Source organism: Aythya fuligula, chromosome 12 (genome assembly GCF_009819795.1).
Source record: "Aythya fuligula isolate bAytFul2 chromosome 12, bAytFul2.pri, whole genome shotgun sequence".
NCBI lineage: Eukaryota > Metazoa > Chordata > Aves > Anseriformes > Anatidae > Aythya > Aythya fuligula.
The window spans coordinates 3106439-3133202 of record NC_045570.1 but is presented as its reverse complement, the minus strand read 5'-3'; positions in this window follow the sequence as shown (position 1 = coordinate 3133202).

Below are 26764 nucleotides of genomic sequence, written 5' to 3'. Positions count from 1 at the left end.
ATTTGGATTTTGATGTGAATACCACACAAGATGATGTCAGGAGCAGTCAAAGCATCATTGGTGCTAAGAAGCTCAGTTGATTGTAGCAGTGAGCTAGTGAGCTATAATTTAAAGGGTCAAAAGCCTTCTGTTATTTTCTTATGGGGCTTTTCTCTTTTGATGACTGCACTAACAGGCACTGTTCTATTTATTCATTGAAATTTATGTTTATATTCCATGGGAGACGCTCGTCTATCTGCCAGCCTGTGTCAGCAGAATTATAAACCTGTCAGTGACACAGTATTTTAGTAGTGACCTATGTTGGCTGTAAAAACAAATGTAAATGTTCAGACAATTACTTCTACAGAATGAAAATAGTTTCTAACAAATAATACTGTCAAATAAAGTAGTGACACCACTCATCCTTAAAATAATGAATTTACATAGCTGCTTTGAATCATATAAAGGCTTCTGAAAGGCTTTATTTCATCTACTCCCTCAAGAAAACTGCAGGTAACTTCAGATCTGTCTAGAATATGGTTAAACAGACAAGCATGAAACAACTTCTAGAGAAGTTTTATAAGGTCCTGCTGAACTTAAATCATCACAGCAAAGTTCCACTACTCAAAAATTGTCTCTCCTAGCCCACGGATGTTAACAGACTGGAAACTGCCATGTCAACATGTAGGTGTGTATTTGCATATTCATCTATACATGGTAGAAAAGACATTATATTTAAGCAGTATATTTGCCTTATAGCATTAAGTTCATTGTGTGTTTTTTTTTCTCCTCTTTGCTTTTCATCTTCACAGGTGAGGTAATTTCATTCACTGTAGGAGTTCAACACAGTGTAATACTGGGGAAAGGGGTTCTATACACACCAAGAGTGAAGATTATTTCAGGAACTATTTACTATTTCTTAAGCCCTTACAATACATGTTGCTTATATTATCATCAAATAAATAGTAGATTTATTATTCAATTTATCATTAAATAAAAAGTAGAAGAGATTGCAAGAGGTTATCTGGTTTATCTTCTTGCCCCAATGTTTTATAGAATTAAGGTATTTTGCTCAGGGAGATAGGAGGACAGTGAGCATCAATTAGTGCCAAAGTCTTTAAATTAACTACAAAATTAATAACAGCATATTAAAACTATAAAACAACACTTGTAATATGTGCTCATTTTATAGATAAGCTAAATTAGTGTAACCATTGCAAATTAGCTCTATTTCAGGAGTTACAGAGACAAACAAATCCAGTCTCCTTTGGTCTCTGTATGCACTAGGATTATGAAGGATTTGGTTCATAATAGCCAGACTAATTATACTTACACACTTAGGGCATTCTTTCATATGAGCTTCATATGAGTTTACATTAAAGAACAACAACAACAAAAAAAAAAACATTTAAGTGTATAAAGTCATACCAATCTAGTCTGATAAATATTAAAAGGAAAATTGTGAATAACGTTGTTTTTTAAAATTTAAGATTAAATGTTATCTGTGTATTTTTTTTCAATTAGTGATATTGAAAATTAAACTCTAACATAGTTTATTTCATTTGATACACTTCACATTTTGCTAGTTTTAAGATATGCTTTATAACTGAAGAAACAGAGAAAATATCTCTAGTTTAGTTTCCTCATGACTACCTTTCCCTATTTAAAGTAAATGCTTTTTGAACCATTTTATTGGATGTTAGTTATTGAATGTTATGCATAATCCAGTTATCTTCCTGAAGTTTTTATTTTAAAATCTTTTTAAAAAGCTATGAGCTGTGACATTTTAGCAAAACTTTAAAAAACAAAACAAAACAAAAAAAACACTTTTCTATAAGTGTTCTTTGTATTATCAACTAATAGCTTCAGAAATGTTTTTTTGTTGTTTGTTTTGGTTTGGTTTGATTTTTTTTTTTCATTTAACAATAAATAAACAATTTTTTTTTCTTGTAGAACTTCTACTAAGAGTATCCTGGGGTCATTAATTTTGGGTACTCTGACATTAATGAAAGTAACAGAAACACTTGACTAGGGAAGTAGGTCTCCCATCTCCCTGCTTCACCTAAAATAGATGATACATAACTACTCTTACATTATCTGCTTGAATCCTATTTATCCCAGTGGACATGGAAGTTTTATTGTAGTTTCAGGCATTTCCATGTGAGGTGGAGAATATAAGAACAGGAAAATTATTTCATTCACACACACAAAAACAAAACAAAACAAAAAAACACTGCTCTGTAAGAGTTCCCTTATTCTTAGCTGTAGATATTTATGCTTCAGAGAAGGAATTTATTACACCTACACATTTTTGAAAGTAAGCAAGCTGATGGCTAAAGTGACTACAAATTTTAACAAGTGTTATAATAGGAACTCTACTGATAAATGTTTTGGAAAATCTGGTCCTGATACATGTGCCCAAACGGGAGTTAATGTATTTTAAAATGCTTTCTCCTACTACAAATGCTTGAAGACTACTATTTGGGTTCTTCAATTTCTTTATTATTTCTAAATAGATGCTTTCCAGAGGTGCTGAGCACGTGGCTGTTTAAGTTCACACAATCACTGGATAGTCAGCACGTATGACTAACAGGCCTATACACATTTCTAGAAATTCTGCTTATTCATTACTGGAAAATGATAAAGTCTGCTTTTTATATCACTTTCTCAGCCACGTTTTTCAACAAAGGAGCTTCAAACTAATCACTGTTCCTTGTGATAGCAGTTAAGTACTTTTGTTTGTTTATTTTAAGTTGCTCATGTTGCAAACTAACCTTTCATACTCATTAGAAAAGTGTTCTAAATAACATAACATGCTCCACAAAAGCTTTTGGCAGGTCAGACAGACAAGGGACTGAAAGGTGATTGTGGCCATTTCTGAGTGATGTGGCTGCCAAAATTCATGGACTTGAGGAAGTTTGACCTTGCACAGACAGTGATCTGTCTTCATGAAAACTGACTGTCACATGCACATGCCTCAATTTCACAGAGGAGCAACTGGAACTGTTAAAAAAATAAATAAATAAATAAAATAAAGAACCTTGGACATCCCTAAAGAGAAAAAAAAAATGTTTAGAGTTTTCAGGGCCTCACCTAGAGCTAAAATTAACTGAATCTCCCATGTGGGTGTACTCTGATGAAAACAAATTTTCCACAAGCCATAGTGTTGACTCTTTCATGGCCATCACAACCACAAATGAAAATTTCTCTCTCCTACCAGAGCTAAAAAGCTAAGTCTTCATTAGCACAGAAACTTCTTTTTTTTCCTTTTCCTTTTGTCCTTGCAGAAAAAAGAAAAAAAAAAAAGAAAGAAAAAAAAAAAGAAAAAAAAGAAAAAAGAAAAAAAAGAAAAAAAAAAAGAAAAAAAAAGAAAAAAAAAAAAGAAAAAAAAAAAAGTGGCCAAGACCCATGCAGTTTGAAGGAAAGCATTCAGCATGGCAAAGAAAAAAAATAACTTTTTTTTAAAGAAAGTCAGTATCATTTAATACCAGCATTCTATGACAAGGAGATCTGTTCATTCTCCCATCATGTACACAGAAAATATAAGTAGCCATCATTAGCCAGGAGGGCTGAGGGAAATGTAATGTTTTAATTACTTTGCCTTGGGAAGGTAGCAGGAGCTGGTTTAGTACATATGCTGAGAGCTCAAACATTCATCCATGGAACTTGAAACTGCTTTAAAGAGAGCATTTGAATCTGGCTGTAGTGACAGAAGACCAATATTATCTTATTAAACAAAATAAATGAAGAAAGGATGCATTCACTGCTGATTTGCTATGTCCATCTGGGATCCTTTCAGGATGACAGGAATGCTGTATTATTGAGTGACAGAACTCAGGAGGAATTTGAAGGAATGCAAGGAGAATCAATATTGTTCTGTACAGAAAGTAAATAATGTATTTATTGACAGACTTTAATTTTCTAATATTTGAGAGCAAACCACAAGCAGCACATTGGAAATTTAGGTATCTTTAATTTGAGGGAAAGCAAGTCAGGTCATTTATTGTCCTGTTTTAAGCAATAATCTTAATACTGGAGTTGGAGCAAAGATGGCAAAGACTTTCTATACTGTTCGTACAATACTCAACACAATGGGAGAATGACTGCTTGGACCTAAAGCAATTAATACAAATCAATACTATTTGGCTTCTGTTTTTACTACTTTTGAAATATAGAGATGATTGCTGTGAACATCACAGCATTTTGCAAACAAAGTTATACAAGGATGGGAGAAATCTTTTCCTATTCTCAAAATAGCTTCCATCTCTAGGATGATTTCAGATCTAATAGATAAAATTATTTATATATATATACATATACTAATATATATATAATGAAAATGACAGGCTTTGTAGTCCAAGTTAAAACAAGTATTTTAATTACAACTCAGTTTTGCCATACATGAAATATTTGGATTTTATTTTGATTTTATATAAAAAGTGATGTAATCCACGGGATTCTCTGCCAGAAAGCTAGAGGAATATTTTTTTCTAGTCTTATTATTTCAAACCAAGCTCATGATACTTATTGCAGGACTCTGCAATACTGATTCTTAAGGAATTTTTAGATCATAGTAACAGAGGATATGACCAAGCTACCAATAAAATCAAGGAAATGCTTGCATTGTGTTACTTTCATCCTAAATGAAATTTAATATTTACTGACTTGGGAGGTGTGGGAGGGGGATTTTCTATGTCAGACATTTCAAGTTAGCTATCATCCCTTTAGTTTCAGGAAAATTGTGTCAAGGCTATAAAGATATAAATTTGTCATGTCATCAAAATTAGGCACATCAAAAAAGTTAAGCCTTCAAAAATAAGAAATAAGAAAGAATTGTTCCTATTTTGAGAGAAGGAGAATGTATGAAAGAAGTAACCTTGTGCCTGGTTGAATTAAACATTTTTCACAGATCATTGGTTTAGTCCTTTGAACTACCTCACTTGCTTTTGTTGATCTCCAATTTTTAATAATTTTTCAAGGAAAAATCGGGATTTATTCTGGCAGCTTGGAGTATCAACAATGAAACTGTCACCATCACTATTTCTCTTACACCCACCTAACTAAGTAGAATCACAGAATAATCACAGTTTCCTAAAAGTACAAAAATCATGGAATGAATTATCTTCAAGATAACCTTGATAAAAAAGCAGAGTGTTGGAACTGGGTAAGCTTTAAAGTCTCTTCCAAGCTGAGCCATTCTGTGATTCCTGACGGTGTCACTCCCTCTTATGCCACTTTCTTGCTTATTGCACAGTGAACTTGCTTATTGCACAGTGAACCAGATCAGAAAAAGTATCCAGGCTAACTTTTTGGCATGCTGCTTCCTTGCTGGCTTAGTTATATCAGTTTGGATCAGTTGTATCAGTTTGGATCAGAATCAGTTTGACAGTCCACACAGACTTTTGTTTGTTTGTTTGTTTTAAGTAACAATAATGGCTTATGCTGACCTATGTGATTTGTAGAACAACAGTATTAGCCATGACATTGCACAGAAAATTTGAATTCAAAAGAGAGGTCTAGGCATATCTTAGATGTACAGGAAGACAACCATAAATTTATCTAAATCTAATAATTTCTCATACTGGAATCTTGGCAGAAGGCTTGCCAAGGCTTACATTCTTGCAGGTAATCTCATGGGAACTTTTAATAGATTCAAAATATTAAAAAATCTTATTTCATCTCATCTGGAAAAACAAGATGACTGTCATAGTAGAGAACCATCTTGTAACGGAGTTATTAGCCCAGTGATGCAGGAGGAATAGTGCCATCTACTGAATTAACTAAGCTCTTTAAAACATAACTTAAGAACGTCTCTCATCAGTTGATCATTGTACTGAGGAAGTTGTCATCCAGCTAATTTAATAGCAAATTTCTGTAAAGATGCTTCAAATCACTCAGCAACTGCTGTATTTCCTTTGCCATTATTGAATTTCAAGATCTTATTCACAGAAGAAATAAAGTTATTCTTTTCAAAGATACTATACTATTTGCAAAGATACTATAAAGTACCTTATATGAGTACAGAATACTTGGAACAGTCCAAGGAGCATGGTCAGCTGTTTAATGCTACAAGCCTGGGACTTGCAAGCAACCAGGGAAGTGGTGGAGTCACCATCCCTGGAGGTCTTTAAAAGACATTTAGATGATGAACTTAGTGATATGGTTTAGTGGAAGACTTGTTAGCATTAGGTCAGAGGTTGGACTCGATGATCTTGAGGTCTCTTCCAACCTAGACAATTCTGTGATTCTGTATATATACACTTAACGTTTTTGCAAATAGCCAACCCAGCATATAACATTAAAAGAAATGTGAAGAAAGAGATTACCAAGGGTTCATACCACTACCTAAGTGTCTTGAATACAAAAGAAAAATATTTGAAATATTTGGTGGGGGGGAGCGAGGGATGGAAAGATGTTTTGGTAATAGCAAAAGAACCGATTGAAGTACATATGGTGAGGTTTAACCACACAAGCCTCATATGCAAACACTGAGAAAACTAAGTACTTCTAGGCTTTCCACTGAAAATTCATCAAACTGCCTCCAGAGAGAAGAGCAGGAGATAAAGATTCATCATCAAAATACTTACTGCTTAGTAGCATTAAGATGATGTGTGTATATAGAAAAAGTATTTATAAGCTACTTTGGAAACTTTGCAAACTGAAAGAATATTGATAGATGGAGTGATACTTATGCATATAAATCAAGTCTCTACAAATGTTTTAGCATCAATTCTTTTCAGGAGGCAATTCAAGGCACTGACCAACAAAAATATAGCCAAACTACTAAGAAAACGTACACATTACTAAATCTTTCACTTGGTTAAGCAAATAATATGATTAGAGGCTATTCTATGGTTAATCATTGTAAATAAAAAAAAAAATAAAACAAGTATTTTCTCAATTCCTAAACAACTAAAGAAGGCTTAGTAATCATAAAATCAGATTCAGAAATATCCCCAGGTATGTTTTAGATTTGATAGTACAGAATCCTAATAGATACACTCTTCTAACTTATGATCACTGAAACAAGCATCTCAAGAGATTTTACTTCAGACAAAAATTAACTGTTTTTTTTTTTTTGCTTCTAAAGAAAAATCAGGGATTAAAGAAAATAATTTAGAAATGTATGAATATTTCATTTCTGTGAATCATATAGTGCAAGGCTGCTATCCTGCAGTTCTCATTCAGACGCGTTTCCCAACAGGACTTCTGACTATAATAAATGAAACCCAAACTTGCTGAACTACTAGCTGAAAATAAAACAGATACATTCTTAAGTATTAAAAGCAATGTTATGAAGTCTTTCAAAAACAGTGATACTATAAGTCAGTAAAAATTCTTTCCAGATTAGACTTTTCCATGATATATGTAGTATACCTTTGGGAGTTTATGTATTAAGCTGGTGTTAGGTTGGTAAATACTAAAAATATATTGGTTATTAATGAGTTTACAAATGTACCATACAATTGTTGAATTGCTTTCTGCTGACATTTTGGCAAGTCTACACATATTTTACCTTTCTGCAAAAATTCATTGAAACATCATGAAGACATACACATCTTTTGAGGAACATTCTCATGAAAATCTTTAAAAACCTCTGGATTTTCAAGTCATCTTGTCAAGTTGCAGAAACCCTATTATATGAGCTATCAGCCTGTAGTGGGTTTATGTGGCAAGGTTTTGGTAGCAGGGAGCCATAGGGGTGGTTTCTGTGAGAAAGATCTAGAAGCTGCCCCATGTTTGGGAAGGGCCCCATTGTTTTCCAGAGCTGAGCCAATAAGTGATGTTGTTTTGCGCCTCTGTGAGAGCATATTTAAGACGGAAAAAAACGCTGCGCCACACAGCAGCCGGGAGAGTGAAGGGAGTGAGAAACAGCCTTGCAGGTGCCAAGGTCAGTGTAGAAGGAGGGGGAGAGGTGCTCCAGGCGCCGGAGCAGAAGTCCCCTGTGGCCTGTGGTGAGGACCATGGTGAAGCAGGATGTCCCCCTGCAGCCCATGGAGTACCACGGTGGAGCAGGGCTCCACGCTGCAGCCCGTGGAGGAGACCACGGTGGAGCAGGTGGCCCTGCACCGACGGAGGCTGCCGCCTGTGGAAGACCCCTGCCGGAGCAGATTCTGGGCCAGACCTGTAGCCCGTGGAGAGGAGACCACGCAGGAGCAGGTGACCTGGCAGGAGCTGCTGCCCGTAGGGGAGCCAGGTTGGAGCAGTTTTCTCCTGAGGGATGGACCCCGTGGTACGGACCCATATCTGGAGCAGTTCCTGAAGCGCTGCTGCCTGTGGGAAGCCCACGCCGGATCAGTTCATCAAGGACTGCATCCTGTGGGTGGGACCCCACAGCACAGGGGACGAGAGTGACCAAGAAGGAGCGGCAGAGAAGAAGTGCTGTAGACTGACCATAACCCCCATTCCCCCATTCCCCTGCGCCGCGCGGGGGGAGGAGGTGGAAGAGGGTGGATGGGGGGGGAAGGTGCTTTTGTTTTTTTTTTTTCCTTTGTTTTCTCACTTCTCTCACTTGTTAGTAATAGGCAATAAATCTTACTATCTCCTTATGCCGAGACTGTTTTGCCCGTTACAATAATTATTGCGTGATTTTCTTGTCCTTATCTCAACCCTTGAGCCCCTTTTCACATATTTTCTCCCCGTTCCTCCTTGAGGAGGGGGAGTGAGAGAGCAGCTGTGGTGGAGCTCGGCTGCCCACTCGAGCGGAACCACGACACAGCCCAGTCACACAGCACAAGTAGCCAGCTGAGAATACAACTTCATCCCACACTCACTGAAGTCAATAGAAAAATATCTGTAGAATTTTGTAACTGAAGTATATAGGAGCCTTTCCAATTATTTAAACGGGTATCAAATCAGTCCCATCACCAGCAGCAGAAGCTATAGTCTGAGTAATATACGAGCTATCCTGAGGCTGCAATGTATTTGCATAAACTTTTTGTTGAATAACTTGAATAAAGAACAAAATAAATCAAAACTGAAATCTATTCACAGTTAAATGGCAAGCTGGAAAAGAGATTTAGCGAGTTAAATTATTCACCAAGCTCCAGTGAGAGCATATTTCAAAGATTCACATTCCCAAGTGAACTCATGCTCTGCCACAATCTTGCTAAATTTAGCATGAATAAGCATCTCTGGACAAATAACAGCCAAATAAAACAGGTGCCCTAATACATGCATTAAACACCTGTTATTTTGCAGAGAAACACAACCACACATACATGATTTTCATTTGATTTAAGATCTTCATGATATACAAAGCTTTTTGTACTGTACACCCAAACAGGGCCTTGTGCCAACACGTATTTGTGACACTACACTAAATACAACATCCAAACGTGGTTTTTTTTTTTTTGTTTGTTTTGTTTTGTTTTTTTTAACTTGTCTGCCCCACTCTCACCTGATCAGTTAATAAGATTTACAATATCAGTTGGTTATGTCTATTATAATTGCTGTGAACTACTTTTCTTTTGCAATCTTAATGAGATGGAGTGACCATAACTGAAAGAACAAATAAATTCATGTTATGTCATTATGTTATACTTCAGTATTATTTCCTTATGTATCCTGTCCTTTCTCTTCTACACCCATTTGCTATTACTTCCATATTTATATTTTTTTTAATCTTTGCAATGGGGTTCTATTAATCTAGAAATTTTATTTCATTGATTCTATAGGCTCTTCCAGCCCTAGTGCTAGATTTTCCACTAAACTGCCCTTCCCATATAATTTACATCCGGATTTTTCTATAATATGTTATTTTGTCATCCAATTACCTTTCATTAATGCTTACTCTGTTAGAAGCATTCTACTTCAAAGCAGATGTTACACAACCCTCTCAAAGTTGCTGGATTCTCTGTGTGTACAATATACAACTCCCCCTTACATTTCTCAGAGGCCAAAATGAGTAACCAGTCTCCTGGGAAGGGTTTCTGCACAAACACTCACACAAGCACCCTGAAATTGCCGTATCTGCTTGCACAATCACTTCACTCCCAGTTCCTGAGAGCACAGTGTAAACACACAAGGAGAAATAATGCCATAGGAAATACAATGGAGAAGCAGAGTTCAGCTCTGCACAGCTGTTCAGATACCACCAGAGACCTCAGGTTTTCTGGGGAGCTCTGATGCAGGAATCCAGTCATGAAAGATTAGGTGAGCCAGAAAAGAGCCCTGTGTATAAGGAGTACTGAAGGATGCAGAAATGGAGGAATTAAAAATAATTCTGCTTGAAGAATAAAATCGGAAACAAATACTGACACTAATAAGCTGAATGACTGGCAGTTTGATCAAATATTGTTAGAAGGATGATGAGCAATTCAGTCACATTTGTTAGGATAAATGTTAATTTTATGTTAAAGAATTTCTTATTTTATTGTAGATGAATTATGAGAAAAATGACTAAGACATAGGCATGTAAATGTCAATGTAAATGTAGATTCTCAAGAATTAAAGCTGCTAATAAGTCTTAGATGGCAATTGGCTGTATTTGTTGAATTCCAATGCTTAAGAAAACCTGTAGCTTTCCACAAGAAAAAAAAATAAATAAATAAAAAAGGAGGAATCTGGAAACATTTCCAAAAAATCAATAAAGATTACCTAAGACGAAACACTTCTATCCAATAGAAAGTCTCATAAAAATAATAAAAAGAATTGAAAACAGTAAGATAGCATGCAGGAGGTAATGACTAAGGAGATGAAGAGGAGAGAGCTCAGAAAAAAAGGCAAGTACAGAGAAAGTGGCAGATAAACCAAGTCGAAAACCCCAAACTTTGTTTATTTAAATTAGCTAGTTGAAAGAGAAATAGAAAACTCATTGAAGTGCAACTAGCAGTGGATAGGGCCATAAAATGTGTGTGAGAAGGATCAATCTGCTAATGGTTTTGACCTCCCTGTTCATGCTAACATGGTCAGGGTGAAATAAAACATTTGGACTTTTGCATGGTAAACAGCAAGAGAGCAGATAATTGTATAGGTACACTTTCTCATATCAGTGATATTTTTTCCTTATAGTTTATCTATGCGGACATAAAAACAGAGGTAATGATCTACTTAGCTTATGCTTAATTTGCATTCAAGGAGCTGAAGCACAGTAAATAATTACTATCTCTCGGTGTTGTTTTAAATCTTGTTGCAAAATTCTCAACTGCCAATAAGTACTAATTCATTTAGCACATTTTTCCTCCCCCTTTTAAAAAACATTTCTGCATTTCATCCACTTTGCTTTCAGAAGACAACTGCACCATGGAACAGCTAAACAATAAATAATGTCAAAATCTTCGACTGCATAAAGATATAAGTAGTTTAACTCTCCATGCATAAATTCACTGACTTCAGCGAGGCACATAAAGACAAACAAGCATCCATGTCTTTGCAAAATACAGAACCTAATTATCAAAATACTTTTTTCAAAACAAGACTGTCAAACTCTACTTAGAGAATTTTAAAAGTCTTTTCTACAACTGGTGTACTGTATCAAACTTGCTTTGATCTCCTTAAAGAAACGCAAGTACAAATCTATAAAATAAGCTATTGCTCAAATCTGCTACGGCTGCGATTGAAGCAGGAATCATGCTGACACCTAGTATTTCTTTTTCTCCAGAAACATACTTCTGAGCGTAGCTGTTCATAATATAAAATATAATCACCTATTTAGATAGTTTAAGAAGATTCGTATATTTTGCAAAGGCAACTACTATCTTTTCACGTTTGTTCTAAGTAAGTTTTTCAGTCTAGCTGACAAGTGTGAATAAAATTATTTACTCTCAGCTTTTCTTAAATTCTTACTAACTTACCTTTCATTATGAGTTTCTATTAAATCTAAATGTGTTATCTATTGCTGCATACTTGATCTTAGAGGAAATCAGAAACTGAGTTTCATTTAGATCCTTTGCTTTCGATTTTTTAGTTTCACCTATACAGTAGAAAAACAAATTCCTTTTCTGATCTTCTGTTTTGCCAGTGTTTCCTCTTTTATACTTTCCCATGTCATCTGTGTAATCTCCACAAAAAATAAGTCCTTTTTTTTTTTTTTTTCTCATCATTCATAAGTCCGGAAGTAAAAATCATTCAGATTAACAACATACACCCCTATTAAATGTGCTGAACTTCCAAGAACAGAACTTAGAAGATTGACATATGGATTGAGTCCACAAAAAACAGTTTATATCCACACTGTGATTAAATTGTTTAGATGATTCTCTCTGTGATTAAGTAATTCTCCCTACTGAGAGAATAATTTGGATCTCACTGTATTTTCATCAGGTCTACTGACACGAAAAAAAAACCACACGTATACTTCTGTTATCACAAACATTTTCAGTAATGCTCTAGAGATACATACAAGCAGACCTTGGAGGAATATGGTGTCCATCACTGCAACATGTGACTACTTCCCATGCACAGAATGCCTCTTTATAATACTCAAAGTTTAAAAAAGCTATTATCCACTTTAACTAACCAATTCAGAGAGTGGCTGAAGCCTGCCTCTTCATCAGTATTTAGATATTTTATTCCTCTTGAAATTAATTGGAGTTAGGAATTTAAGTGATTTACCCAGTTTTCCATAGGGCTTCTGTGCCAGGAAAGAGAACCAAGTTCAGCTCTTTAGTGTATGAAACTCAGCACACCATTATTCCTTTTCAATAACATATTTCACTTAAATGCTCTCTCCTTACCTTTCATTTCTGTCAAAGAGAAAACACTCGTAATCAAATTATGCCTTGCCTTGGTGTTCTGTTTGAACACAACAGGAATCATTCCATAGAGAACTAGGAGGATCTGACTTGCTTTGACAAAGTGTATCTTGCTGTTTAAGTACAAACTAACAAAATAAGTATGGTATTCATAATTTGTGCACTCATATATTCCATTAGACCATTTAATTCAACCAACTCGTCCTCAGAAACTCTACAGGGTGAAGACTGAAGAAACAAGCACAACACATCCTCTCCATCAGGTCCATTCTCTTAAAGATGAGGCCCATTGTCACAGGTGATTTGTTGATGGCACCTGCAAGAAATGTCACAAATTGTATCAGGTGACCTAGTCCCAAGGCATTTGGGGTTTTACAGGTAAAGATCAGCAACTTGAACTTAGCCTGCAAGTAAATTAGAAACTAGTGGTATCTGCAGAGCCTCAACACACCTCACGAAGACAGATACTGAGGACACATTTCATCACAAATTTAGTTTCTGCTGAAATTACCAAAGAAAGCCCATATACATAGCTCTGGAAATCTTTCTAAGAGATGGCACAAAACATACATTAAGAAGGTTCCATTCTCTCCTCATTCCAGTAATTAGAAAATGTTAAACAAAGTCATAGTATAAGGGAAAACCAATTGCTAGATTATGAAAGGATATGTGATGTCAGTATAATTCAAATAATTGTACATATATAAATTAGGCCTACTTCTAAGATTTTTTAATTATTAAAAAGTTTTCATATTGTTAAGAATAGTAATTAAGTTAAGAATCATAATAAAAAAATCCCTATGATCTCTGAAAATAGGAAATGAAGATAAACTAAAATCAGTCATTTAGGAAAATGAAATATTATCCTTTGAAAATCCAAGGTGTTATTATAAGTATTTAATTTAAAATAGCAAAATTTAATTCTCCCATGCAACAAATCAAAGACTGCCAAGGAATGTCACATTATCTGCATAGGGAGGTTTTGCTGGATATGTATTAGAAAGGGGACAGTATATGAAGAAATATATGAAGAAAAGAGGCAACTCAAATGGAAAAAAAATAAAATGTTCCAGTAAGGGTATATTTGCTCAAAAAGTTATTGTACAGTAATTAAGGTAATGACCTCTGTTTCCTTCTAGATCATGCAAGAGAGACATAGTCTGTTCTGTTTTAGAGAGGCTATGTATGAAGATAGATAAACATAGTAACATCAGAGATACATAATAAAAAGAAATGCATACATTTAACTAGAACGTTCTTCAAGACCTAAAGGGTTATGGTTAGCTGCTTGTGACAAATAAGTGTAACAGGATGCCAAATAAATAGTTTCAGGATCTCTCTATCTTGCAATAGACCACAGTGCAGCAACTTGCCAGCTAGCACCAACCTCAGCTGATATATTTATATAACGCATAGCCACATGAAGCTACTTAGTTCCACCAGTCATATTGCCAGTTCTCTTGAATTGATAGTCTTTGTCCTCAGCAGGTCCTCCACTTAGCTTTTGCATTACACTGCAGTGGCACAGCTGTTTTCTTCTGGTTCTGGAAAGAGGGCAAAGCTGTTCTGTGCTTAGATACTGCATGGGATCAGCATGACTTTGAATATTTAAATTTGAAAACATGGACCAATATATAGAAGAAATTGTAGTGTTAATATTCATTAAATTATTATCCTTAAAAGATATCATCCAACTCCAGAAACTGTCTTTGACATCAGTACTTTGAATATTTTTCCTAATTAATATGATGAAGAACGCAGAAGAACAAAGGCAAAAGGCCATGACAGGGAAGGGACTCTAAAAAGAATAATTTATTTTTCCCTTTTCCCCCTCATCTCAAGCTGCAGTATCATAAACACAGGCTACCTTTTTTATTATTTTTTTCAATCCTATAAGACCAAGAAAACACAACAGGTACCGGTGCCAACCTGGCATCCACTGGGTCTTCTGCCTTGCCAAAATCTTTCATTGAGCTGCTAGTTGAAAGTGTGAGGAGCATGCTGATGCTGCAGCTGCTGCTGTTTGTTGTGTCCTATACTGGTGGAGCTTCTCCAAGGATTTCCTCCAGAACAGCTCATTTTCAGTTCAAATGTAATAAAACTCCACATCAAATAAGTTTCAAAAAATCCTTCTCAGTCTGAGAAATCCTGACAGCACTAAGATGCAGGTCTAAGGCAGCCTTAAGCAGATCACTGGCCTATAGACTTGCTTTAAGCAAATGAATAATTTACCTTGCGTTACCTGGCCACTCCTCACAACCCTAAGTCATGAGCAGTTGGGCCATTACTGAATGCAAGCTGAAAATTATTTTTATTAAAAATAAATAAATAAAAATCTGTTAACTGCATGCCCTCTCTCATTATCTAACATGCTACCTGAATGGATGTTACATGATTTCATGCATCTGTTCTGCATCATCATAGGGGTAACCCAACAGCTTAGGTTAACAGAAAAGTTACAAGGCTGCTTTTTACATCATGGGTAAAACAAATACAGCTACAACACTTAACCTGAGAGAAAGAAGAGTGTTGGAAGAACTGTGTCTTGCTGGAGGTAGAGATGAGGAATGGAATTGGATTTCCTTCCTATTTTGAGCACACAAAACTGACAGAATAATTGTGTCTGCAGGGATTACTACAGAAATGCTACCCTGATAGAGCACCGAGAAAGAAGCCTAATGCACGTGTTGGGAACTACATGAAAGGGCACAGCCAGGTACCTGACTGTGGCATTGGTAGAAATCTCAAACAAAGAACGATGTTATTTCATTGCCCCCAGAGTAAACCGGGAGCCAAGCTGTGACCCGCTGGGTCACCAGCTCCACCGGATTTGCAGATTCTTTCCCCTTGCATGACAATATCTATCCCCTTCAGTAAAGTCATTTTGAGAGAGATGGACTGAAAACCTCACATGCCTTGCCAAATGTTTACAAAGTGTAAGCTGACAAAAATCAGCTGCTAACACAGAACATCCAATTGTGTCATCAACATCTGAGAACGCTTTGGTAGTCTTTCTAAATCTGGATTAACAAAATAAAGAGAATATCTCTAATCATTATACTGTTCAGAATATTATTTCCAGGGAAGCTTCTAAATGGCACAAATGATGATAATGGTGATATCTTAGTAATGATAAGTAAATAGAAAGTCCAATATATATTACGCCCACATAGGTACATATGCTTTCTTGGCCATCTAAACTGTAGCCCTCTGCTGCAGTCTGCTAACACAATTTTGATACAAGGACCCATTCCGGGGCTACAAACCCATGGGACTGCAAAGGATTCCAAGCTTGTTGGTTGTGAGGTTGAGCTGCAAGTGCATACCTGATCATAATGCATGCTCCATGCTTGGCACTGATCCTACAGCAACCAGGATCAGGGAGCAGCTGGGAGCTAGGAGAATATAAACTTAAATACCAGATAACAAGGTAAAACAGAGGAGAGTGACAGCTTCAACTTGTAGAGGAAGAACAAATGTCTACCAAAACAAACAAACAAAAAAAAGTAAAAGAAAGAAAGAAAAAGATATGTGAACAATAGGAAAGAGGCCTAACAGTTATAGGGCTTGCTCTGAAAGTACAACTTTTCATATTGCAGCTCAGATTATGGTGTGAGACCAGTCCCCAGAGGTTCATATTTTAAAGTAGATGTCAGAGAACTCTTAGTATACTTGTAACATTTCAATTTAGTATGATAGATCTATTTTAATGTAATAACCCCTACTTTCAGAGAGGTTGAACACCTTTACCTTCTACTGTCTTCACTTGGAGATATAAGTGCTCAGCAGCCATGGCTAATGTGCCCAATATTTTTTGCCACAACAGGGCATGATGAAGATTTGCATAACTTGAATAATAGTGAGTTGCCTAATGATCTGCATTCCCTCTGCATAGGGTTCCCATAAGATTTTGACTGACTGAAAAAAAAAATTAATATCAGTCAAATTCCAGAAAAATACATTATAATATTTTTCTCATTATAGAAATCATTTTCAGATTATAAGAGTAAAAGAGCTTGTATGTAACAGTAACAATGGAAAATAGGTGCACTTGTCTTCTGCACTGACATCTATGGGAAATCCTAAGAATTAGAGGTATTCAATATCTTAACAAGTAGACCAAAATTAATGGATTCTTAAATGGTGCATGGAATTCATAAGTAATGTAAAATAGTTATCTATATCCTTTCGAACTAATCTTCCCGTCCTGCTTTATAAAGAAACACACTGAAAGATGGTAGTATGGTACTCTCTGATAGTACAATAATTTAGGTAAAACACATCTAATCTAAATTTTAAAGGATACTTGTAGGAGTGGAGTTCCATGAAAGGACAGTAAATTTTATTAAACACAGGTAGATGGCTGGAGGATATTTCTCTGGCTTCTGGCTGTTTTGCACGTATTATATATGCATACATTATTCAGTGCAAATGAGTTACACCCCTTTTACCATATGAAACTCCTAGCTATGCTGCAGATCAGAGATCAGCTGCACAAATGAATTCAGAAAGAGATGCCCATTTGGCTGATCTGAATTCAAAAGAAAACACTTTTTGATCTGGGTTTATTGTAGTGAGAAAACTGCTGTTTCCATAAAATTCAAAGCAAGTAAATGCAGATAGGAATCTTTGTTTATTAGGAATAGTTAAAAAAAAGTCACTTTAGGCCATGGTGAAATCAGCAGTTTCAGATAGCACTACTTACATTTTATGGTAGACATTTTATGAATAATACTCTTCACAGCTTTCTACAAGCATGAAAATAGGTTTCAGTTCATGAACTAGCAGAATATCCTGAACAGTAAGATTCATGTTGTTTCTAGTGTTTTGTGAGCAAGACAGGAAGGAAAGAAAGACTATTCCTTTATTCTAGTATGATTCCCTACTGAGTGTCAATATATTGTCCCAATATCTAGGGCTCAAAGTCTGTGAAAGTTGCTGGTGCTAAATTTGCAGTGGTGAGCACAGTGAATAGAGAGCATCTGCTCCAGCCTTTCAACACATACTGCAGCTGCCGGTGCAATGTATCCTGCTGTGCAGCCCTTTAGGAGATACTAGAATTGTTTCATCTGTGCCCTGATGTTAGAGCTGACACAGGCATAGACAGTAGACAGCTTGCCCCCCTTTTGTACCTGCTTTAACAGTAACCCTTTGGGGACCTGCCTGTCCAAGGTGGCGGAAGTGAAGATTGCAGTAATCATCCATACTTGTGATGTTGCACTCCTGCAACTGAGGTATTTCTGTTAAAGATCGCATCAAAGTTTTAAATTATAACATAAGACAGAGGCTGTACAATCCAGCTATAAATTTTGTACAGAATAGGGAGAACAGAGACAAGGGAGTAGCAGCAGCACATTGAGGCAGATAGGTCAAAGACCATGTCAAGAACCTGAAAAATCACAGAAAGACTCTAAAAAGGCTGTCAGACATATCCTCCAGCAGCAGCAAAAACACAGAGGCTGTATGAGCAGAGACTGGTCTGAAGACCAGCACATTTGAAAGAATGCAAGGTGTAGCAACCAAAATGACTTGGCATTAAAGGCCAAGTCTCTGTGGTAGGCTACATGGTTCTAACGCTACAGAAACAGCCCAACAGATTTTCTATAAGAAATGCTCAGATGTCCACGGATGGGTACCTCTCACTTTCCTGCTCAGCTCTGTGGATGAAATAAACTTCTCAGCTAATTTTTACTGGTGTTCAAATAGTACATATCTTAGATACCAACTCTGAGATGGATAATGTAAGCTCTTCGGTACTTGTTTTGGCGACAGCATCAAAAACCTTCCTTCTTCTTAGGCACCTACTACTTTAAAGTCCAACTTTTTATTTTGAAGAATGGGGATTGGAAGGGTTGAGGGCAGACTTTACAAAGTAGAGTAAATTAATTAATAATTACTACCCTACACAGTAGAAGCAGCTTGCAACATCTGTAGAAACAGAAAGACAGTTAATCCTGTCTCAGCAATCCAACCCCTCAACCTGTTTCTTTCAACAGAGAAAAAGATGATGCATCAATGACATTGCAGATTAAAAGACAAAAAAAAAAAAAAAAATCAGTCTGAAGCAGAAATATACAAGACAAAAAGTCAAATGCAATTAGTCAGTGGAAAAAAAAAAAATATATATATATATGTATATATCAAAATCCAACATCCACAGTGAATGATTCTTGATAGCATTGACTATAATAAAGTGGGAAAGTCAGAAGCAAATTAAATAAATTTATTCATCTTTATTCCAAATTGTCTTCATCCAATATTTAATTATTTAGTTATCATAACAAAACATTTTAATTTTCACTAAATGGAAAATTTGTTCTAACTGCTTAATTGTCTAAAATCTGTGGGTTTTCTAACTCTTCTTCATCCATCAATAATTTCTGAAATTATGAAAGAACTCAGAAATCCTTTCCTCCAGTGTAGATCACAGAGCCCTCACCTGTTTATGAAATGCATTTGTTGGCTATACCTTCTCCAAAAAGGTTGTGCAGTTTATGTGAGAAACCTTGACTCCCAGGAGCCAAGTCACTAGTTGCATTCTGTCACTGTAACTAAGGCCAAAGAGCCCAATATTTCTAAAAAAAAAAACAAAACACTCATAGTCTGTGGGCTCTAAAATATTGTTGTCACTCCCACAAGGAGATTCCATCATAAATAGCCTCTGTTGGCATAGAAGCAAGTGTGTCTGTATTCTTCAGTTGATATAAGCGATATTATTTTTACTGCAATGTGTATAGCAGGACAGATATACTCATGGATATATTAAATTTTACATTATTTTAGAATTTGTGGAGCAAAGCACTCTCATCTCACAATTACAAATTTCCATGATTACTTTGAAAGTGAAAGTCTCTGAAAGAAAATACATCATCCAGACTTACAGAAAGTATTGCAACATTCTGTTATTGATCTGTGAATTCCTGGTCTCTTCTAATCAGAATGTCTGTCTTTGTTACTTCCAACCATTAGTGTAGTCTAAAAGAAATATGTAAGTACAAGCTTTTTAATTGCTATGTATTAATTTAGAATTAAAAGTTCACAGGAGATGTTTCAAGCTGATTTGTACCTTGACCATGCTGTTTTTTTCATTATTGTGCAGCTAGCAACCCAGGAAAGACTAGAACTATTAATAATCATTTGATCCTGTGCATGCACAAAATATTCAGCCCAATAACATTAGCTCAGCTCAGAAAAGAAATGTAATTTACAATGTAGTCCTTTAAAGAACCATGGTGTGTTAAATAATTCTCAATTAATACAAGTGGAAAACAAGTACTGTTCAAATACAGGTAGGTACAAATATATTTAACAAAGCCATAGCTCCCTATGTACCTACACCTACGTATAGTAGCCAGTCAAGTCTTCACTGTCACCACTAACATTTGGTGACATTTCCATTATGCTAAACATCACTTTCTAACATGTTTAGAGATCCTGGATCTCAACCCATTTAAATGGAATCACATAGGCTACAGATACTTTCTGTATTCTTACAGATACTTGATACAGATCAAGAACTCAAAGTGTTGATGCTGATAGTCTTACTGTTCAATTGTGCATTGTTATGCAAACACCATAAAACTCCATTAAAGATGTCTTTTCTAGTTTTCAGAAGTTTAGGTCTAAGATATTATGAATATTCTAGAACCTTCTAATGTTTAAAATATTCAAGTGATTAATCATAAACAGTGAGAAATATTTTTGTTTATCCTTTGTGCAAACTAGGCCAATATGTGGATTATCACTACAAAATCTGTGAAAACATATAACGAGCGGAGCAGCTGTGGTATATGAAAAATTAGCATAATGGTACATTACTGTTGTGTAGAGTAACCATTTTCTGAGGCAACCTTTCATAAGCAAGGTAATTACATCTTTAGATACCCTTTACTTGCAGGTCTATTACACATTATATACCTTAAATCAAGATTATTTTATAGATGATACATATAGGGTTGAGTAATAATGGACCATTATGTAAAATACTGGCCTCTTTAAAAAGCTATTTAAGAATGATGTTAAAATACTTGTATCTGTTTTGTTAGTTACTATTCCATTTTTTATTGCTGTTTATTCTCAGTCTCACCTGCAGAAACTAGAAATTGAAGTCAATTGCATTGAAGCTAAGAGTGAAAACTCTCATTGACTTATTAGGTACAAAACTGTGTTCTAAAGCCCAAGGGATGCAAAAATTAGCATGTCAGCTGAATGTAATCTAGAGGACTTCAGATACACAAGAAACTTAACCTAGAATGTTAATGATAGAGTCCTCCATTCCCTTCCATCCTTCTAACAACTTTACACGTTTTATGCCTTTTCTCCTTCTCAGCAAAGTCTCCACTATAATTTTTGCTATGCCAAGGGTTTCCTTAACAGACAATATAAATTGCTGGTAGTAAAGATCAGTTAAAACAAGAACTTTCTGCTTTTGTTTTTCTCCTTAGTAAAAACCTCACATCTCACCAAATAGTAACGTGTTTTGTTAAAGAAAAATATTGTGTTTACAGTAGAAATTCAATATATTTGGATAAGAACAACAAATAATTACATTTAAAAATTGCAATCTTGAATTAAAACATTTTCTACTAGAGCAACAGACTCTAACTGTTGATAGTTTCCTATAGTCTAAACATAAATTTAGGAAAAAGGTTTTCTGGATTAAAAACAATCAATGATAATTTGATTAACACGAACAATTTTTGCAGAAATACTGATACCTCTGAAAATAAAAGCCAAGAAAAAATAAAGTAATATAATTAAAATATCGTTTATGAAGCTTGAATCTATACTAATTTATTTACTGGTATTTATAACTTTATTATATTTACTATTATAATAATTCCCCAAGGTGCCATCATTCATTACTAGAACAAGCAAAATCGGAGATGTTTGTCATTGAGATGTTTTCTTTGTTTGGCTCCATTTCCCTGCATTAAACTTTGAATGACACAGAGGACGTAAGTGAAGCACAACGTCTCGTTGAGCCAGAGTGTCAAGGACTAGCAATGGGAAGCTCTCATTTAAGATAAAGGACGTATGGAGTTAAAAAGTATAAAAACAAAGTTTTTCATGATGACACTCCCCCCCCTCCCAAACACACACACACGCACACCCTCTTACAGAGTAAAACCTTGACATTTTTCCTGAGAAAGACTAGTTCTAACAAAGCAAAAACAACCAACATGGCTAGCTGATGTTCATGTTTCCCTTTCACAGATTCTGGCCTGCCCCAGAGAAATTAGCATGTTTAAGTATTTCCACAACTTGGTCCAGACATTTAAGCTCATTTTTACCAGGAAAACAGTATTACAAAACAAACAAACAAAAAAAGGAGAGACAAAGTATTTTATGAAAAACAATGTAACCTGATACGGTGCACCACATAATTGGATAAGAACAAATGTCTGTGACATAATTAGATGAGAAGTTATGATCAAATGTGTCAGATCAATAAGCAATAATGACTGAGGCAGAAAGCATCTCCATTGAGATTAATGGCTATTTGGGGGACTGTTCTAGTACTACATTCAGATCCATTAACTCCACAATGTCATTGGCAATTTAGCAGTTGCCCTATGGTTTAGTCTTTATTACAAGTGTATGGTTGTTTTTAAAGAGAATATCATTAGGATATTTTGTTTTTATTTCTGTTCTTACTCATGCAAAATGTGGTTTCATGCTACACTAAAACACCACATAATAATAATTTATATCCAATTATTTTCTTATGCACAATTTCTACTACTGAATTACCTTTCAAAGTAACTCTTTAGAAAGTAATTTTGATATGATTGAGTGCTGAGTAAATCAAATTTTGATGTTTCAAAGTGAATCTAATGCTAAGGCTAAATTTATGGAAATAATTAATCACATTCTCCATTTATTCCCCAGAGAGATACATCAGTGATAAGAGCTTGTAAGCTTTCCATAAGATACCTGTTCTTTGATTTTAAAACAGGACAACCTCCAGACCTTTTATTTCCCAACATGAGTCCTAAGATAGCTTAAAATGGCATCAAATTCCTTCTTCAGGTATACACACAGTCTAAGATAGCAAAAATAGTTGTACTTGCAACTTATGTACTGTATGTCCTTTGACTCACCTTTGAGAAACTCTGAAAGATATTTATTTTAGACAGAGAGAACAACAAATTAAGATCCTATTTAATTTTGGAGACAAAACATCCACTCTTTCCTTGTTGTTTGTTAGAAATTTGGTGCTTAGGAACCAGTCCAGGGCTCATGAGAATAATAAAAAGCTTTAGTCAACGCTGGATCAGCCACTTCATTTACATATTTTGTTAGAGTGGTGCTCTATTCTATGTTACAGCCACCAAGTTTTCCTTGTTGACATTTCTTGGTACAATAGCGAAGTAGAAGAGATAAGCACTGGGACAGCTAGGACTGAGCAGAGGAAGAGCAGTAGGAACAGGTGAAAGAAGTAGGAAGGCAAATAGAGCATTAAGAAAAACTAGGTAAGGTGAGCTTACAAAAAAACAGTAGGACAGGAAGGCTGATAGGGAAAGGATCACAGGTAAAAGTAGCAGCTAATATGAATGTAGTGGGTTTACGTGGCAAGGTTTTGGTAGCAGGGAGCCATAGGGGTGGTTTCTGTGAGAAAGATCTAGAAGCTGCCCCATGTTTGGGAAGGGACCCATTGTTCTCCAGAGCTGAGCCAATAAGCGATGTTGTTTTGCGCCTCTGTGAGAGCATATTTCAGACGGAAAAAAACGCTGCGCCACACAGCAGCCGGGAGAGTGAAGGGAGTGAGAAACAGCCTTGCAGGTGCCAAGGTCAGTGTAGAAGGAGGGGGAGAGGTGCTCCAGGCGCCGGAGCAGAAGTCCCCTGCGGCCTGTGGTGAGGACCATGGTGAAGCAGGATGTCCCCCTGCAGCCCATGGAGTACCACGGTGGAGCAGGGTTCCACGCTGCAGCCCGTGGAGGAGACCACGGTGGAGCAGGTGGCCCTGCACCGACGGAGGCTGCCGCCTGTGGAAGACCCCTGCCGGAGCAGATTCCGGGCCGGACCTGTAGCCCGTGGAGAGGAGACCATGCAGGAGCAGGTGACCTGGCAGGAGCTGCAGCCCGTAGGGGAGCCAGGTTGGAGCAGTTTTCTCCTGAGGGATGGACCCCGTGGTACGGACCCATATCTGGAGCAGTTCTGGAAGAGCTTCTGCCTGTGGGAAGCCCATGCCGGATCAGTTCAGCAAGGACTGCATCCCGTGGGTGGGACCCCACAGCACAGGGGACGAGAGTGACTGAGAAGGAGCGCTACAGACTGACCATAACCCCCACTCCCCTGTTCCCCTGCGCCACTCGGGGGGAGGAGGTGGAAGAGGGTGGATGGGGGGGAAGGTGCTTTTGGTTTCTTTCCTTTGTTTCTCACTTCTCTAGCTTGTTAGTAATGAGCAATAAATCTTACTATCTTCTTATGCTGAGTCTGTTTTGCCCGTTACAATAATTATTGCGTGATTTTCTCGTCCTTATCTCAACCCTTGAGCCCTTTTCACATATTTTCTCCCCATTCCTCTTTGAGGAGGGGGAGTGAGAGAGCAGCTGTGGTGGAGCTCGGCTGTCCACTTGAGCGGAACCACGACAATGAAGGATTAACTTGCTCAGCAGCACTGGAGAAAGAGTGACAAGTGAGCCAGGAACAGATACACACAAAGGTGTTTAAAGGAGCTTCATTGCTTGTGGGACAGAATTAGTTCTACCACCGAGGCTAGAGTGTTGCTGAGTAAGAGTGATGCATCCTTTCACGTTGATAACGCAGCCCCCACCAGCTCTTAGCTGAGCATATTCAGATGGGAGTGATTATGAATGACTTTTGATTTTTCTATTGGCTGTCTGCAAAAAAATAAAACATGATACTGATCTCCCCTAAGCATACAAAACTCTCCAAGTGATTAGACAAGAAGTTCACACAGGGAACTGGATATAAATGGAAGTTACAGGCAGGTAATTTGAAACTCAGAAGATAATCCTCAAAATTAACTCAAGTGGCAGTATTTCACCTAGTTTTGTTACAAGACTGCTAATGGACTTCACCCAGATCACTATCAAATGGAAATAAGTGAACTGACTTAAGCCATATTTGAACCAGAGCACAAGTTCTTAGCACTGCTGCCTTGTTGTTGTTTCTTTTTGTTTGTTTGTTTGTTTTTACTGTACAAGCAGGTCATTGCAACAACTAAAATTTCTTGATAATAATTGGAATTGGCTGTACATTGGCAAGCTGAAAATACCCTCAGGCATGTAACATTTTCTTTAATAAGCTTAAATTAATTAACAAGTACACTGTGCATATGTAAACAAGTCAGTTAAAGGAAAGTAGTAATGTAACAGTAATATTATCACTAATTTCTACACTAAAAATAACATAGAAGTACTTCATAGTATTTTGAACCCATAGTGGCCTGTGGCAAAATTATTCTGGTTTTTAAAATGAAATGCATTAATATTGATATACTTTCTTGAAACAAATAAACTCAGTCTTCTAAAGCACTAAGGCCTACTGTCATTCAGTTTTTCTCAAACCAGATTAAGGACATCTACCAACTTCTCAAAGTCTGAACAACGCAATTATTGCAGTTATGCTGCGAAGTTATCACTCTCTTATCCCATTGGTGTATCCTCTTTTTTTTCTGCTAATGTAGAAACTAATGAAGGACAAAAAGGAAGAAATATGCCATAGCCAAAAAGAGAAAAAGTGCATTTAAATGTTTTTTTTTTTTTTTTATTTTTCAGTATACTCATTAGACTTAGCTTGCATGGTCAGAATAGCAATACCAGCAAACCTTTTTTAATTGCACATTCTATTTGCCCCTATTGCATGCATTCAACCTGCAGAGAAGAAAGACATTTAAAGATTACCAAGGCAAGTTTGTAATGAAGCGGATACCTCTTTGTCTGTCCTTGCGCCAACAGCAGCAGAAGGGATACTAATTAGAGGGTGAATTATTAGCTTCCCATGGTGCACTGCAGGGGCATTAAAAATGAGCGTAGTTTGTTGCTTTCCTCTTAGATGGTTAGTTCTGGTTTAATATATTCTTGTTTCTAGGTGAGCAGCAGGGGACAGTTTTTATGATTATAATTGTTGCATAATTACTGGCCTAAGGTTGCCTATTGTTAAATAAAAATGCTGAGATACTAATGTTTTATTGAACAGTACAAGTAGATAAAATTGTAATATATTTTCCTGGACAATATAAGCTTGTTATGTGGCAGTTTGGTGACAACTCTTAGGTTGTCTTGTGGATATAGACTCTGATTTATTTATTTTTTTTTTTTGCAAAGGCTAAAAATAAAATGCCTTTTTATTTTTAACTGAAATAAATTCATTTTTTTTAAAAAAAGAAGCTCTGTTTTAAATTGTTCCAAAGAGAGGGCCAAAGTCTCACCTAACCCCTGTGAGGTCTTACCTGATTAGGAATGAGAAATTACCTCAGAATTAAACCTTGTAGATTTCATTTTTTTCTTCTATTACAAATATACAAACATTCTAATTTTTCTGCACATATTTTACCCTAGCAATAATCCAAAATTACTTAAAAACATAGATATGAATGACAAAAATAATTAAAGTAAAAATAAAGAAAATTAAGAAAAAATCACTATAAAGCCAAGGCAGAAAATAATATCTTCCTTGGTTCCACCTTAGGTAGCAGAAGCGTTGTCTGGATTTACAGGAAGAAAGGTCAGAACAGGCTACTTTGATGTCTCATGATTTATCCAGGTGGAGATTTATCTGCCAAGCCACCTGTTCTGCATCAAAACTCCCTTTAGAGAAGCATTCTGAAGGCTAAGGATCAGCTCCTGTCACTTGTGCCTATGTCACATTTACACAGACTTCTTCTTGAATTGTGCAAATTCTCAATGTAAGTTGTCAAACAATTATCTTAAATAAACAATGATATTTTAACCTTGTCTTGTTCTTTCTACAAAGAAGGAGCAAGACTACATAGGAGAAAAGTTATCATTTGTAAGAAAAAAAAAAAAAAAGGAAAAAAATTACTTTCATCATTTTTTTCAAAAGGCAGTTAGAAATTTGCTCAGCATTGTAATAAAGCTGATAAATTTCTAGTAAAGGTT